This window comes from Pristiophorus japonicus, chromosome 20 (assembly GCF_044704955.1).
Source record: "Pristiophorus japonicus isolate sPriJap1 chromosome 20, sPriJap1.hap1, whole genome shotgun sequence".
NCBI classification, from domain to species: Eukaryota; Metazoa; Chordata; class Chondrichthyes; family Pristiophoridae; genus Pristiophorus; species Pristiophorus japonicus.
In genome coordinates this window covers 73,381,216-73,398,549 of record NC_091996.1, presented here as the reverse complement: position 1 = coordinate 73,398,549, position 17,334 = coordinate 73,381,216, and the positions used below count along the sequence as shown (strand labels likewise).

Below are 17,334 nucleotides of genomic sequence, written 5' to 3'. Positions count from 1 at the left end.
CCCTGGACACACGCGCCGCTTTGCATTGAGCCTCCTGTGGCCCCGCTCCCTGGACACACGCGCCGCTTTGCATTGAGCCTCCTGTGGCCCCGCCCCCTGGGCACACGCCCCGCTTTGCATTGAGCCTCCTGTGGCCCCGCCCCCTGGGCACACGCCCCGCTTTGCATTGAGCCTCCTGTGGCCCCGCTCCCTGGACACACGCGCCGCTTTGCATTGAGCCTCCTGTGGCCCCGCCCCCTGGGCACATGCGCCGCTTTGGCGCCTTATTTCAAATGGCTCACGCACTGCCGCCCTGGGCGTGTGAGGCGCTCGCCCCGCCCAATCCCGCCCTCAGCTGCAGTGCTCTGATTGGTCGCAGCACCGCTCACGTGCCACGCTTCCAATGGTCCGGATGATGACAGTTGACAGAAAGCTGCCATTTGTCCCTCTGCCTGTGGCAACTGTTGGGACTAATGTTTGGGTCAGTATGTTTTTTTAAAAATAGAAACTTGATTTGATTGCATTCATGTCAATGTGCAAATGGAATGCTTTAAAAGCACTGCAAGACAGACCAGCTACATCCATTAAGCGGAGCCTCTAGAAATAAATGTTTGAATCTTGTAACAGAAACAGTGATTGAAGTGTTTGCTATAAATTTGTAACAACTGGATTTTTCTCCTTTTGGCACTAGTTTCTGTAGAATTCTAAATAAATGAATAAGGTGCAAAACCAATATCCAAAATGTTCATCCCCCAATAGATCTTGTTTATTTTGCGTGTCACATGGAATGTCACCAGAAGCAATAGTTTGATATTCTTGGCCAGCAAAATCCATAGAATTCTCGGCTTAATAACCAAGCTCAATAAAAATCTGGAAGAGTTTGACAATCTGCATATATATTGTGTCCATATTTTAATAGTCTCGAAGTAAGAAGTTTGAGGCCTGGTAGCACCAGCATTGCAACTTGAGAGTGAAGTGGTGTTAATGAGCTGTCACAGATGTTTGGCTGTCAACTATCTGCAACCCCGGTCAAAAGTTTACTTGTGTATAGAAAAGTACAAAATACAATTACGATTTTTAAAAATTGTCCAGTTCTACTGCCTTCACATCCATCCATTCTTCCTGCTGCAGCATATTTGTTGAAAATGTTCTTCAGTATTGCCCCGGAACTTTCATGTAAAATGAACATAGAAACATAGAAAATAGGTGCAGGAGTAGGCCATTCGGCCCTTCGAGCCTGCACTGCCATTCAATGAGTTCATGGCTGAACATGCAACTTCAGTACCCCACTCCTGCTTTCTCGCCATACCCCTTTGTCCCCCTAGTAGTAAGGACTACATCTAACTCCTTTTTGAATATATTTAGTGAATTGGCCTCAACAACTTTCTGTGGTAGAGAATTCCACAGGTTCACCACTCTCTGGGTGAAGAAGTTTCTCCTCATCTCGGTCCTAAATGGCTTACCTCTTATCCTTAGACTGTGACCCCTGGTTCTGGACTTCCCCAACATTGGGAACATTCTTCCTGCATCTAACCTGTCTAAACACATCAGAATTTTAAACGTTTCTATGAGATCCCCTCTCATTCTTCTGAACTCCAGTGAATACAAGCCCAGTTGATCCAGTCTTTCTTGATAGGTCAGTCCCACCATCCTGGGAATCAGTCTGGTGAACCTTTGCTACACTCCCTCAATAGCAAGAATGTCCTTCCTCAAGTTAGGAGACCAAATCTGTACACAATACTACAGGTGTGGCCTCACCAAGGCCCTGTACAACTGTAGCAACACCTCCCTGCCCCTGTACTCAAATCCCTTCGCTATGAAGGCCAACATGCCATTTGCTTTCTTAACCGCCTGCTGTACCTGCATGCCAAACTTCAATGACTGATGTACCATGACAGCCAGGTCTCGTTGCACCTCCCCTTTTCCTAATCTGTCATTTGGGCAGCACTGTATTTATTCGTAGCAGTCAATATTTTATGTCAGTATATCACATTAAGGCATTACTTTTTGAGAAGATCGACCACAGTCATTAAGCCACTTTACAGTTATTTACCTAAAGCTGTACTCTGAAAGGTTGCTGAAAATATCTGACCAGGAACATCTGGGTTCAGTTTAGCTCAGATAAGACAAATGAAGCTCTCTCTCTGATGGAGAATTGGGTTGTGTGAGGATTTAAATGGAAACAGGCCTAAAGTGTTGGAGCCCTCTATAATAAAACATGTTCCCAAAGGGGAATTTTCTAAGAAATACCAGCAAAGCTTGAAATGCACATTGGGTTGTAGCTCCTGGACCATTGCCCCAAGGAGTGGCCAGATACGAAAGCAGCAGGCCATAAACACTCACAGCCAGACTCATTTTCTTTAATGACTGAAGTAATTCTTTTATCTTTCCCACACTACAACAGTGACTACACTCCAAAAAGTACTTTATTGGCTGTAAAGCGCTTTGAGATGTCCGGTGGTCGTGAAAGGCGCTATATAAATGCAAGTCTTTCTTTCTCCTGGGTTTAAGTGACTTGCATGGTTATAGAAAAAGACTTGTGAATTTGTCATAAAACATCAGTTTCTCTCGACCACCTTTTTTTAACCCTTTGATCACCTCTACCTGCCTGACATTAAGTGCCTGCAGTAAACCTTGCTCCCTTGTTACTGACTCAGGCTGAACCTGACGATGCAAAACGTTGCCATCCTGTTAGTGCCAGAGCTGGACATCAAACCCCACATGCTATCCAATACCAAGACTGCTTATTTCCATCTCTGCCACCTACTAGCTCCTCTGCGACTGAAGCCCTTATCTGAGGTTTAGTCACTTTTAGACTCCATCGTTCCAATGGCCTTCTCGCTGACTTCTGATGCTGCTTCCTCCAAACACTCTTCTCCAAAATGTAATAATTCTTGTCTATTTCGCTTTGCTAACCTTCACTGGCTACCTGTCCTCTCAATGTATTACATTTATTATCTTTGTCTTCAAATCTCTCCATGGCCTCGCCCACTCTATCTCTGCAATGACCTACAGCCTTATTATCTCCTCCTACACCCTTCAGTTTTCCCACTTTGGCCTTTTGTGCATCCCCTCCCTTTGCCCCACCTCTCAGTTGCCTTGACGTCTCTCTCTGGAAGTCCCTCCTTAAACACTTGCACCTCCAAACCTCTCTCACCTTCTTTAAAATCCTTCTCAAAACCCATCTGTTTGACCAGGTTTTTCATTCCCCTCTCTCCCTCTGTGGCTCAGTGTATATTGCCCGAACTTTTTCCATTTCTGAAGCACTTTTGGACATTTTTATGTTAAAAGTGCAATATAAATGCAAATTGTTGTTGTTTCTGGCATTCTTAACACGATACTTCTTCATCGATATATTCGTATGTGGAGATCAGTCAAGTGGCAGCACAAGTTTTTACTTGATTTCCTCAAAGGGAATAAGAGTAGGTTTACTGATTCCTGTTACTCTTAGTGTGAACATCCACTCAACTGAGGCCTGTATTTTTCTGTGTACAGTTGAAATAAAACGTTGTCATTAATTTATGATAACACTTTGGTAAACTCACTTTTTTCTTTTACATTACATCAGAGTAGGATCTTCAACTTTATGCTGGTGTCAGCTGTGGCTCAGTTGGTAGAACTCTTGGTTTTGAGTCAGAAGGTTATGGGTTCAAATCCCACTCCAGAGACTTGAGCACGTAATCTCGGCTGACACTTCAGTGCAGTACTGAGACAGTGCTGGAGGTGTCATCTTCGGATGGGACATCGAACTGAGGCCCGTCTGCCCTCTCGGGTAGATGTGGGGGATCCCATGGCACTGTTCAAAGAGGAGCGGGGGGGGGTTCTCCCGGTGTCCTGGCCAACACCTAGGGCAGATTATCTGGTCATTTAGTTCATTGTTGTTTGTGGGAGCTTGTTGTGCACGACTTTCTTTACCTGGAAAATAGGAATCCAAATCTTTCTGAATCAGAGAACAATTCCTTAAGTATTCCCTCTGTGCCTATGAAGGAATATTGACTACTCATGTAAGCTTAATTTGTAATTCTGCTGGACATCTTTTGACCTCAGGCTGGGTTTATTCTCCTGGAATAATGTTTAAATCTAGCCCAATTTCTGTCAGCTATTTCCAAATATGGTCCCAGTCTTGAAAGGCAAAGTTGATTCAGTGAAGATCTTTAACCTTTAGCAATGGATAGACCCTGTATCCAGGAAACCTACCCTTTAAAAGCATATAAGCCTAGAATCTCCCGGAACGTTTTTATGTAGCTACATTGTTAGATTGCTGCTTTTTCCGAGGAATTTGCGCTTAACATTTACGCTGGTTTTGTGCCGAAACCTGGTTATACACAAATTTCCTGAATCATTTGTGCTACTCCCAAATTACATCCGCCAGAACTCCACTTAACTTATTAACATAGCTCTGTGTCTCATGCAAAAGACCAGAGAATGCTAGTTTCCTGCATTGGTGCCAGTTTTGAATGGGCATAAATTTACGGCCAAAGGTTTAGGCGCAGCACGTCCTGTAGTCGCGATTATTGGTGTTTTACAGCCTTTTGACAAAGTAATGTATTTCTCCTTACTGAGACCTGCACTGTATGTTCTATATACAGTAGGCCACCCCGACCTGTCAGGGCTTCAAAAAGAGCTGGAGCGGCAGGCCCTTCACCATCGTGGGCCACCCCGATCTGTGTGAGAACATCTCCGCAGGTCAGGGTTATAAATAGAGCTGGAGCAGTGGCCCTTCACCGTCGTGGGCCACCCCGATCTGTGTGAGAACATCTCGGCAGGTCAGGGTTATAAATAGAGCTGGAGCAGTGGCCCTTCACCATCGTGGGCCACCCTGACCTGTGTGAGAACATCTCCGCAGGTCGGGGTTATAAATAGAGCTGGAGCAGTGGCCCTTCACCATCGTGGGCCACTCTGACCTGTGTGAGAACATCTCTGCAGGTCGGGGCTATAAATAGAGCTGGAGCAGTGGCCCTTCACCATCGTGGGCCACCCTGACCTGTGTGAGAACATCTCCGCAGGTCGGGGCTATAAATAAAGCTGGCGCATGCCTCTGAAGATTCCAGCACGAGCTGACACAAATGTGCGATGGCTTCGAGGTGGGCTAGTGGGTGACGCCATCAGGACCCAGGTTGCCATTTGGAGCGTGGGCAGAAACATCGGCTGGGCCCTGGTACAGCAGGGGAGCGGGAAGGTTGTGGCGGACTTGCGATGAGTTATCAGGGCGGAGGAGCGATGAGAGATCGTGGCTGAGATTTAGTGTGTGATCGTTGTGGAGGTTCTGCAAATGTTTGGTGCGGAGGTGCGGCGGGAGATTGTGGCAGATGTGCGGCGAGTATTTTTGTGGCGGAGGAGCGGAGAGAAATCGTGGCGGAGGTGTGACGAATGAGGGTACGGGGCCCAGAAGAGCCAAGGGCCCAGGGGCAGCAAGGGCCTGCCCACACTGCGATATGTGTGTGCGCTAGGTCCGTGCAGCAGAGCAGGTCTCCAGTCGTCCTGATTAACCCTGACCACAGGATAAAGGCCTAGCTCTGTCAAGCCCACGTCGTGGCTGATCTGCAACGGTCACCACACGTTAAAAAAATCCACGCACAGGCGCCTTCCTCCCCCTCAATTGGAGTTCAAGACTGGAACATCGAGTCCTTCATTGAAACATCGGTGAGCTCTTGTGGAAGCAAGTCATCCTTTTTCGAGGGACTGCCGATGATGATGAGGGTAATTTGGCCCGCAGGATTGTCACAACGAATGATTTATGAGAATCATTTACATTCAATATTTGCAGATATGACCTTCTCAGGATGACCAAAAGATGATTGTCTATTTCATCATAGGCAGTCCCTCAAAATCGAGGATGACTTGCTTCAACTCCAGTACAGTCCAATACAGGAATTACAGTCTCTGTTGCAGGTGGTACAGACAGTGGTTGGAGGAAAGGGTGGGTGGGGAGTCTGGTTTGCCGCACGCTCCTTCCGCTGCCTGTGCTTGTTTTCTACATGTTCTCGGCGACGAGACTCGAGGTGCTCAGCGCCCTCCTGGATGCTGTTCCTCCACTTCAGGCCGTCTTTGGCCAGGTGTAATGACTCTCAAGAGTCTGGTTACTGTAAACTCACTCAGGTGCAACCTGATCAATCTTTATTCCAGCCCAAGAGTGCCAGCTCGACAAAGACACACAGCTTATATACAGGTGACCAAGCACACATGCCACATGCGTACAGCTCGATGACCTCCGACCACGGCGTTCTCTGGTGTCAGGTGACCCCCAAGCATTAATATATAACACCAGGGACTCCCAGGTGTCGGTGGAGATATTGCCTTTATCAAGGAGGCTTTGAGGGTGTCCTTGAAACGTTTTGCTCTGCACACATGGGGCTCGCTTGCCGTGTAGGAGTTCCGAGTAGAGCACTTGCTTTGAGAGTCTTGTGTCAGGCATGCGAACAATGTGGCCAGCCCAACGGAGCTGGTCAAGTGTGGTCAGTGCTTCGATGCTGGGGATGTTGGCCTGATCGAGAAGACTGATGTTGGTGCGTCTGTCCTCCCAGGGGATTTGCAGGATCTTGCGGAGACATTGTTGGTGGTATTTCTCCAGCAATTTGAGGTGTCTACTGTACATGGTCCATGTCTCTGAGCCATACAGGAGGGCGGGTATCACTACAGCCCTGTAGACCACGAGCTTGGTGCCAAATTTGAGGGCCTGATCTTCGAACACTCTCTTCCTCAGGCGGCCGAAGACTGCGTTGCCGCATTGGAGGCGGCATTGAACCTCGTCGTCGATGTGTACCCTTGCTGATAATAGGCTCCCGAGGCATGGAAAGTGGTCCACGTTGTTCAGGGCCGTGCCATGGATCTTGATGACTGGGAGGCAGTGCTGGGGCGGTGTCAGGTTGGTGGAGTACCTTTGTCTTATGGATGTTTAGTATAAGGCCCATGCTTTCGTACACCTTGGTGAAGGTGTTAACGATAACTTTGGAGTTCAGCCTCTGAATGAGCACAGACGTAATCCTCGTCCGCGTACAGTTGTTCAACGACAGAGGATGGGACGGTCTCGGATATGGCCTGGAAGTGATGAAGGTTGAACAGGTTCCCACTGGTTCTATAGTTTAGTTCCACTCAAGCGGGGAGCTTGTTCAGTGTGAGGTGGAGCATTGCAGCGAGGAAGATCGAGAAGAGTGTTGGCGCGATGACGCAGCCCTGCTTGACCCCGGTCCGGACGTTGATTGGGTCTGTGGTGGATCCATTGGTCAGGATCACGGCTTGCATGCCATCGTGGCGCAGGTGGTGTGAATGTTTAAAAATGTATAGAGACATTGAAGTTGAGAACGTGGGAATTGTATAGGGACAGTATAAGCTAACAAAGAACTCATGAAGGAATAGCCATGACATCTCAGACTTGAGACTGCGAAATGTTACAACACTAACACATATTGAAACAAAACCCACAGCTTGCAGAAAAACCTCAAGGTCTTATTAAATCATGTTATTAACCTGAAACATTAACAGAAGGTCTTTGTTTAAAATCAGACCATACTTAGGTCGGCTTATGAGTGGACAAAGGGAAAGAGGGATCAAAAGAGATAGGCTGGACTAGGATGTCACTCTAGCCCTATCTTGTTATCTTTTGACGAAAATGTATAACTGTCGTCCCTTTACAATGTAACGTCATTTTGTCTGTAGGAAGTGGGTGCGTTCGAACAGACTTGCATTCCTTCTGTCTGATAAGGTCCCCGATCGGGATTTGCTTTTTAAATAAAAGCTTGCTTTGTTTAAAGCACAATAGGTATTCGACTCAGTAATTTCACTGAACCAGATTGAGAGAAAAGAATCTACATTTACATTGGAGGATGGCAACAAACTTTTGGGGGCAGCCGAAACGGAGGAGGACGCTCCATAGTCCCTCGCGGTTAACAATGTCAAAGGCCTTTGTGAGGTCAAAGAAGGCCATGTACAAGGGTTGGTGCTGTTCCCTGCATTTCTCTTGCAGGTAATTTAAGGTGTTGACGGAATATCTGCTGCAGTTAAAGTCCTTGGATCCTTTCCCACATTACAACAGTGACTACACTTCAAAAAGTACTTCATTGGCTGTAAAGCGCTTTGATGCATCCGGTGCTCGTGAAAGGCGCTGTATAAATCCAAGTCTTCTTGTACACTTCTTTCATTCTTTGAGCCTGCTTCTTGAAGACATATGAACATAAGAAATAGGATCAGGGGTAGGCCATTTGGCCCCTCGTGCCTGCTCCGCCATTTAATCAGATCATGGCTGATCTGATCATGGACTCAGCTCCACTTCCCTGCCCGCTCCCCATAACCTTTTATTCTCTTATCGCTCAAAAATCTGTCCATCTCTGCCTGAAATATATTCAATGACCCAGCCTCCACAGCTCTCTGGGGCAGAGAATTCCACAGATTTACAACCCTCTGAGAGAAGAAATTCCTCCTCATCTCAGTTTTGAATGGGCGGCTCCTTATTCTGAGACTGTAACCATTAGTTTTAGTTCTTGTGATACCCCTTCAACAGAACTTCTGCTGCCAATGGTCTCTCCATAGTCCCAGCTGGTAAAGGTGGGCTAAGCCTCTGTCCTTGAATTGATGATGGTTTGAGGAACAAAATCTTCTCTAAAGATTTCTGCTGCAGACAGTTCCTTCTCAAATATAGCTGGTGACAGATGCTTCCCTTTCGAAGATGACTAATGAAGAGTCCTGTTGGCATATGAGCCGGCCTCTACTCAGTTATTTACTCAGGGCCTCACATGATAGAAGCGTAGAATATCCTTCTCTACCAGGTAAGCTTTTGGGGTAAAATAAACCAACACTTGGGCTTGTCCGGCTTTAAATTTATTGCGCCATCGTACAAGGATCATATGGACAACATCCCCACCATCATGACATTGAAATGTTTTGTAGGGAGGCTGTGTTTTATATGATTTTCTATCAGGGATTAGTACCAGGCCATTCTAGTGACATGGAGGATATTCTTATAAAGAATGGCAGATCTGACAGGGTAGCTAATCGTATGTTTGTAGAAGTCTAGTTTGTGAAGGTTACTGATTTTAATGCCTAAATGTATCAGGAATCACATTAATTTTATGTTTTCCAGATTATAGACAAGTTTAAAGACATTGCTGTTCATTTTTCCAAGGATGAATGGGCAGAGCTAAGTGAATGGGAAAAGATCCGTTATAAGAATGTGAAGCGGAACTATGAAACCGTCCTTGCAACAGGTTAGTACAAAATCCATTTTTTCCTCCCTTTCTACATTTCTCCCTTTCCTGAAAATGTGGGTACATACTGGCTTACGTTCCTTCCAATATTACACTCAAGTGGATATTCTCCTCATTATGAGGTCAGACATTTTAGTTGAGATTTTCCATTTCACCACTGCTAGCACACATTAAGAAAGTATTTCAGGAAATTCAGCATCCTCAGCCTGTGATACTCTGAAGATTAAATTAATGGCTGTGAAATTACAGGCTGAGGTTCAGAATTTCCCAATATGCACTGCTGAGGGCCAGGAGTGCTAAAGCAAAAAATCCTATCTGAGTGTTGGTAGGCTTGTGATGTGGTGGACAGCAAAACTGATACTGAACCTGCTTCCATCTGATGAGCACATGCGTATTTTTCAGCAGAAAAACTGGATAGTGACCAAGAGGTGAAACTCCTGACTGATATTTTTACCCCTTCCTAACCGAAAGTGAAGCCACTTATAACATTTCAGTGGTCACTGTGGCTGAGATGAGCTAACTGCACAGACCAGGCATCAGACGTGGGTCTTTCTGGTCTTTATCACCCTGTTCCATTGTTAGACAGTACATTTTTCCTTTTAAGGCCCTGACCTGCTGCAGATGTTCCCTCGCAAGTTGGGTCCTGGTGCAGGAGAGTGACGGCAGTGAAGAGGGCAACTCGATTGGCCGTCACCATAATCCAGGTCGGTGATTGGAGCGTAGGCAGATACAGCAGGAGCGGCGAGGTCGGGGCGCAGGAGCGGCCCAGGAGAGGCATGAGTTCGGGGCCCAGAAGCGGCATCGGACCAAGGACAGCACGGGCCTGCCCACACTACGACATATGTGCGCACTAGCTCCGTGCAACAGAGCTGGTCTCCAGTCATCTTGGTTAAGCTTTGCCACTGGACCAAGACCAAGCTCTGTCAAGCCCGTGTGGTGGCTGGTGTGCAACGGCCACCACATGTTAAAAAAATCCACGCACAGGCATCTTCCACCCTTCAGTATGAAGTTCTGGACCTGGAATATCAGGCCCTTCATTGAAACACCTGCGAACTCATTGAACTCATCTCTTTTTGGCATGGAAGCAAGTCGTCCTCGATTCGAGTGACCGCTGAAGAAGAACATTTTACCAAATGAACGATTTGGAAAACCTCATAGTATTCAACTTCTGGGATTACTTCCAACCCTACTAATTCTCCCAGACAAGTAATTGTAGCTAAAGTGGTGTTTGAGTGCATACTTTCAAGGCATCTGTCATTGCTGTTTTCAAGCAGGTGAGGCCCGCAATACTCCTTCCAGGTGAAACAGCGATTTACTTGCACTTCTTCCAATTTAGTCTACTGTATTCGCTGCTCATGATATGGTCTCCTGTAAATTGGGGAGATCAAACACAGATTGGGTGACCGCTTTGCGGAACACCTCCGTTCAGTCCATAAACATGACCCCGAGCTTCCGGTCGCCTGTCACTTTAATTCTCCGTTCCTGTCCCACTCTGACATCTCTGTCCTCGGCCTCCTACACTGTTCCAATGAACCTCAACGCAAGCTCGAGGAACGTCACCTCATCTTTCGTTTAGGCACTTTGCAGCCTTCTGGACTCAACATCGAGTTCAACAATTTTGGACCAAAACACCAGTTCTGACGAAAGATTAATTCTGTTTTTCTCCACAAATGCTGCCTGACCCGCTGAGATTTCCAGCATTTTCTGTTTTTATTTCAGATTCCAGCATCTGTAGTATTTTGCTTTTGTACTATTCCCTTTCATTTTCCCTTCCCCGAGAACAGTTTCCAAACCAACCCTGCAACACAGTCTCCATAAACCGATTTCCATTAGATATCAGAGATGTTGCACTACAATCAAAAGCAAAGATTTATCTCAATGAGATGATGGTGTTCATAGGTAGCACAAAGCCACATTCAGTGGCCTCCAGTTACCCTTTGATACCATTGGTTTAAACTTTAGAACTAGTTGCTAGACACAGTCTGGCAACACATTTGTTTAGAAATTGTCCTGAATGGAGAATGTACACACAATACAATGTTCAATGCATTTAAGAACATAAGAAATAGGAGCAGGAATAGACCATTTGGCCCTTCAAGCCTGCTCCACCATTTAATAAGATCATGACTGATATGATCATGGACTCAGCTCCACTTCCCTACCCACTCTCCATAACCCTTTACTGCCTTATTGCTCAAAAATCTGTCTATCTCCATCTTAAATATATTCAATGACCCAGCCTCCACAGCTCGCTGGGGGAGAGAATTCCACAGATTTACAACCCTCTGAGAGAAGAAATTCCTCCTCATCTCAGTTTTGAATGGGCGGCCCCTTATTCTGAGACTGTAACCACTAGTTTTAGTTCTTGTGATACCTCTTCAACAGAACTTGTGCTGCCAATGGTCTCTCCATAGTCCCAGCTGGGAAAGGTGGGCTAAGCCTCTGTCCTGAGTCGATATGTTTCCTTAGTCTGTGTTGACAAAACAGAATTCTAAAAGGACAGAGTGTTAAAATAACAAGCCAGAAGGCTCTGAGTCTCAATGCGAGGAGCATTCGTAATAAGGTGGATGAATTAACTGCACAGATAGATATATGATGTAATTGGGATTACGGAGACATGGCTCCAGGGTAACCAAGGCTGGGAACTCAATATCCAGAGGTATTCAATATTCAGGAAGGATAGGCAGGAAGGAAAAGGAGGTGGGGTAGCGTTGTTGGTTAAAGAGGAGATTAACACAATAGTAAGGAAGGACATTAGCTTGGATGATGTGGCATCTGTCTGGGTAGAGCTGTGGAACACCAAAGGGCAGAAAACGCTAGTGGGAGTTGTGTACAGACCACCAAACAGTAATAGTGAGGTTGGGGATGGCATCAAACAGGAAATTAGGGATGCGTGCAATAAAGGTACAGCAGTTATCATGGGTGACTTTAATCTATATATAGATTGGGCAAACCAAACTGGGAGCAATTACGTGGAGAAGGATTTCCTGGAGTGTATAAGGGATGGTTTTCTAAAACAATATGTTGAGGAACCAACTAGAGAGCTGGCCATCCTAGACTGGGTGTTGTGTATTGAGAGAGTATTAATTATCAATCTTATTGTGCAAGGTCCCTTGGGGAAGTGTGACCATAAAATGGTAGATTCTTCATTAAGATGGAGAATGACACAGTTAATTCAGAGACTAGGGTCCTAAACTTAAAGAAAGGTAACTTCGATAGTATGAGACGTGAATTAGCTAGGATAGACTGGTGAATGACACTTAAAGAGTTGATGGTGGATAGGCAATGGCAGACATTTAAGGATCATATGGATGAACTTCAACAATTGTAAATCCCAGTCTGGCATAAAAATAAAATGGCGAAGGTGGCTCAACCGTGGCTAACAAGGGAAATTAGGGATAATGTTAAATCCAAGGAAGAGGCATATAAATTGGCCAGAAAAAGCAGCAAACCTGAGGACTGGTAGAAATTTAGCATTCAGCAGAAGAGGACAAAGGGTTTAATTAAGAGAGGGAAAATAGAGTATGAGAGTATGCAGCGAACATAAAAACTGACTGCAAAAGCTTCTATCGATATGTGAAGAGAAAAAGATTAGTGAAGACAAATGTAGGTCCCTTGCAGTCAGAATAAGAAATGGCAAACCAGTTGAACAAATACTTTGGTTCTGTCTTCATTAAGGAACACACAAATAACCTTCTGGAAATATTAGTGGACCGAGGGTCTAAAGAGAAGGAGGAACTAAAGGAAATCCTTATTAGTCAGGAAATTGTGTTCGGGAAATTGATGGGACTGAAGGCCGATAAATCCCCAGGGCCTGATAGTCTGAATCCCAGAGTATTTAAGGAAGTGGCCCTACAAATTGTTGATGCATTGGTGATCATTTTCCAACAATCTATGGACTCAGGATCAGTTCCTATGGATTGTAGGGTAGCTAATGTAACCCCACTTTTTAAAAAAGGTGGGAGAGAGAAAACAGGGAATTATAGACCGGTTAGCCTGACATCGGTGGTGGGGAAAATGCTGGAATCAATTAGTAAAGATGTAATAGCAGCGCATTTGGAAAGCAGTGACAGGATCGGTCCAAGTCAGCATGGATTTATGAAAGGGAAATCATGCTTGACAAATCTTCTCGAGTTTTTTGAGGATGTAACGAGTAGAGTGGATAAGGGAGAACCAGTTGATGTGGTGTTTTTGGACTTTCAAAAGGCTTTTGACAAGGTTCCACACAAGAGATTAGTGTGCAAAATTAAGGCACATGGGATTGGGGGTGATGTATTGACGTGGATAGAGAAATGGTTGACAGACAGGAAGCAAAGAGTGGGAATAAACGGGTCCTTTTCAGAATGGCAGACAGTGACTAGTGGGCTGCCGCAGGGTTCAGTGCTGGGACCCAGCTATTTACAATATACATTGATGATTTAGACGAAGGAATTGAATGGAATATGTCCAAGTTTGCAGATGACACTAAGCTGGGTGGCAGGGCGAGCTGCGAGGAGGATGCTAAGAGGCTGCAGGGGAACTTGGACAGGTTAGGTGAATGGGCAAATGCATGGCAGATGCAGTATAATGTGGATAAATGTGAGGTTATCCACTTTGGTGGCAAAAACAGGAAGGCAAATTATTATCTGAATGGTGACAGATTAGTAAAAGGGGAGATGCAATGAGACCTGGGTGTCATGGTACAGCAGTCATTGAAGGTAGGCATGCAGGTACAGCAAGCAGTAAAGAAAGCAAATGGCATGCTGGCCTTCATTGCGAGGGGATTTGAGTATAGGAGCAGGGACATCTTGCTGCAGTTGTACAGTTCCTCGGTGAAACCACACCTTGAGTATTGTGTGCAGTTTTGGTCTCCTAATCTGAGGAAGGACGTGCTTACCATTGATGGAGTGCAGCGAAGGTTCACCAGACTGATTCCCAAGATGGCAGGACTGACATATGAGGAAAGACTGGATCGGCTAGGCTTATACTCACTGGAATTTAGAAGAATGAGAGGGGATCTCATAGAAACATATAAAATTCTGACGGGACTGGACAGGTTAGATGCAGGAAAATTGTTCCCGATGTTGGGGAAGTCCAGAACTAGGGGACACAGTCTAAGGATAAGGGGTACGCCATATTGAACCGAGATGAGAAACTTTTTCGCCCAGAGAGTTGTGAACCTGTGGAATTCTCTGCCGCAGAAAGTTGTGGAATCCAGTTTGTTGGACATATTCAAAAGGGAGTTAGATGTGGCCCTTACGGCCAAAGGGATCAGGGGTTATGGAGAGAAGGCAGGAGTGGGGTACTGAGGTTGCATGATCAGCCATGATCATATTGAATGGCGGTGCAGGCTCAAAGGGCCGAATAGCCTGCTCCTGCACCTATTTTCAATAGGCCAGGCTTTCCACTTCACATCGCCCAGCTAAGGCTCACCTATCGCCCAAAACGAACCTCCATCGCCCATTTTCATGAAAAAGTGGAAACTAGGCCCAAAACATCGCCGGAAAAACAGGTGCCCAAGTTTCCACTTTGCCGAAATGATCGCCCACACAATGCCCATCCCAAGTTTCAGCACCTAGCATGCACTTTGTTGGGCCGATGCAACGCCCAAAAGAGTGCTGAGAAATAGTTGCTTTTACTAGGCTTAATAGAAGGAAATGGGCACTACGGATGCCATTTTGAAGATCGGTGGAAGGGTGGAGGCAGCAGAAAAGAAGGAGCTAAATAGTTGTGCGTTATTTAGAGAGTTAATTTAAAGATAATTCTACTCAGAATATTAGATCAGGGTATATAACTTAGGTATTATCAAGTTATTTTGGAAATAGGTTTTATCTATTGAAATTATTTTGGAAATAGCTTTTACATAGTGAAATTATTTACTGATATTGTTGGGGCCTAATAAACTGACTGGTAAACACTGTAGAGAGTGCAGAGAGTACAGAATACAGTGATTAGGGAGTAGAGAGGTTATTTTAAATTAGTGAAAGTAATTATTGATAGTGATATGGAGCCTATGGTTTCCCTGCCATTACTTGTAACTGCTCACACACTGGTTACTGAAAGGATCAATCAAAGAGGTGGCAGAGAAATGCGTAGACGGAGACGAAAACAGAGGAGGAGACCGTACAGCCAGTGAAGGTACTGGGAAAAGCAATCTTACCTGAATTTGTCTGAAAATGCTTCTTAGGAGGCTGCGATTCCGGAAAGAGGTCATCAATGAGATATGCCAACTCGTCAAGGGCTATTTGCAGCCTTCCAGCACCATTAGAACCGCACTGTCTGTTGAGGTGAAGGTTACTGCTGCCCTAGCCTTTTACACATCGGGATCTTTTCAGGCTTTAGCTGGCGACATCTGCCATATCTCTCAGCTACACACTGCTGCATTGACAAGTGACTAAACCTTTTACGCTCACAGGATGGACTTCATAAGCTTCCCAATGACCAGGGAGGTACAGACCGAGGGATCTTTGGGTTTCTACAGGATAGCACACTTCCCCAAGGTACAGGGAGTAATAGACTGCACGCACATTGCCCTGAAAGTACCCTTAAAGAACACGGAAGTGTTTTGTAACAAAAAGGGGTTCTACTCCCTAAATGTGCAGCTTGTTGTTGACCACAATCAAACAATTCTGACAGTATATGCTAAATTTCCTGGCAGCATCCATGATGCGCACATCCTACGTGAGAGTGCTATCCCTGACCTGTTTGTCAATCAGACAGAAGATCACGATTGGATGCTGGGGGATAAAGGATATGGCCTTGCCAGTTGGCTGATGACCCCTCTGCGTAATCACATCACTGAAGCACAGAAACGTTATAATGAAAGTCACATAGCGACTCGCAACATCGTTGAAAAGACAATTTGAGTCCTAAAGCAGTGCTTCAGATGCCTGGATCACTCTGGAGGCAGCCTACAGTACCACCCTGACCAGGTCGCCGAGTTTATTGTGGTGTGTTGCATGCTGCATAACCTAGCTATAAGGAGAAGACAAGTAATGCCAGATCGGGCTGCAGGTCCACCTCCAGAAGGAGGGGAGACAGAAGAGCCAGCGGGCGAGGATGAAGAGGAGGAAGAGGCGGAAGAGGACGCAGGCGAGGACCTAGGGGAGCGCAATCAGCCTGGCGATCTAGCACCGGGATCACCACCCTCCTCCCGAAAACCAGTAACCAGGGGCAGTTACACGGCCGCTAAGCCGTTGCGTCAGCAGCTAAATAATGAACGCTTTGCATGAACTATCATTGTGGATTTTCAAATGTTCATTTACAGTTATGGTTAATCAAAAGTTTCATTTGCATGGGGTTTCCTTGTGGTCTTGCCTGTACTGGCCTATCATCGGCATTAATGCTTACTTTAAGTAAAGTTTAAGTAAAGTACTGCTACAATGAAAGAATAAACAAATAAGGATGAACAAATGTAAATTTGTTAACTAATGTAACTAAGAGAGAAGGCACAAAATTTTTTGAATTCAAGTTTTTTTTTATTAACAAAGAAAACTAATTTTAAAAAAACTAACACCCTCCCTCCGTGTGTCCTCTGTACTCGCTTGCGTGCTCGGGGTCTCGCTGCGAGCTGACACAACACCTTGGGGTGCAGTGCCATGTGCAGCCATCAACGCATGCCAAAGGGCATTGGTTGCGGCGGTTTGCTCACAAATTGCCTCCAATGTCTCCTGTGCTGTCTGTGTTTGCACGGAAGACCAGTTGGAGAAGTTCGTGCTGAACTTGCTCCAGGTTGCTGGAAACTGGCTCCAGTTCTCGGAGAACTGGCTCCAGTTTGCGGAGAAACCCGCGAAACCCTGGATAAGGTCGCGACCGATCTCGACCGTCTCCCTGCACAGGGATATCAAGCTCTCCGTCTGGCCCACCATGGCAGGCGATTGCTCATCCCGCTGACCCGACCTCCGTGGGGTCGGCGTTGGCAATAGTTCGTGCCTTGGCGTCACCACCTGTACACCGCTTGGTCCCGGTGCCTCATCCATTTCAATTGAGATGGCCACAGGTTGTTCCTTCTCCACAAAAACAATATCGTCCTCTTCCTCCTCCTCCTCCTCCTCCTCCTCCTCCTCCTCCACTTCCTCCTCCTCCTGCTCTTCCTCCACATTTGGAAGCTGTTCCTCTTTTTCCTCCTGCGAGGTAGTTGACGTTCCAGGACACTTGACCTTAAAAAGACGAATGA

The 17,334-nt window shown here is 45.9% G+C and overlaps 1 long non-coding RNA gene across 1 annotated transcript in view; it reads left to right on the top strand.

Moving 5' to 3' along the window:
• Window positions 1-400: 400 nt before the first annotated feature.
• Window positions 401-17,334, top strand: part of LOC139232579 (uncharacterized) — a 37,778-nt gene continuing 20,844 nt past the window's right edge. The window contains exons 1-2 of the long non-coding RNA XR_011588038.1: window positions 401-460; window positions 9,056-9,179. This is a non-coding gene — a long non-coding RNA (uncharacterized lncRNA). The remainder of the gene's footprint in view (window positions 461-9,055; window positions 9,180-17,334) is intronic.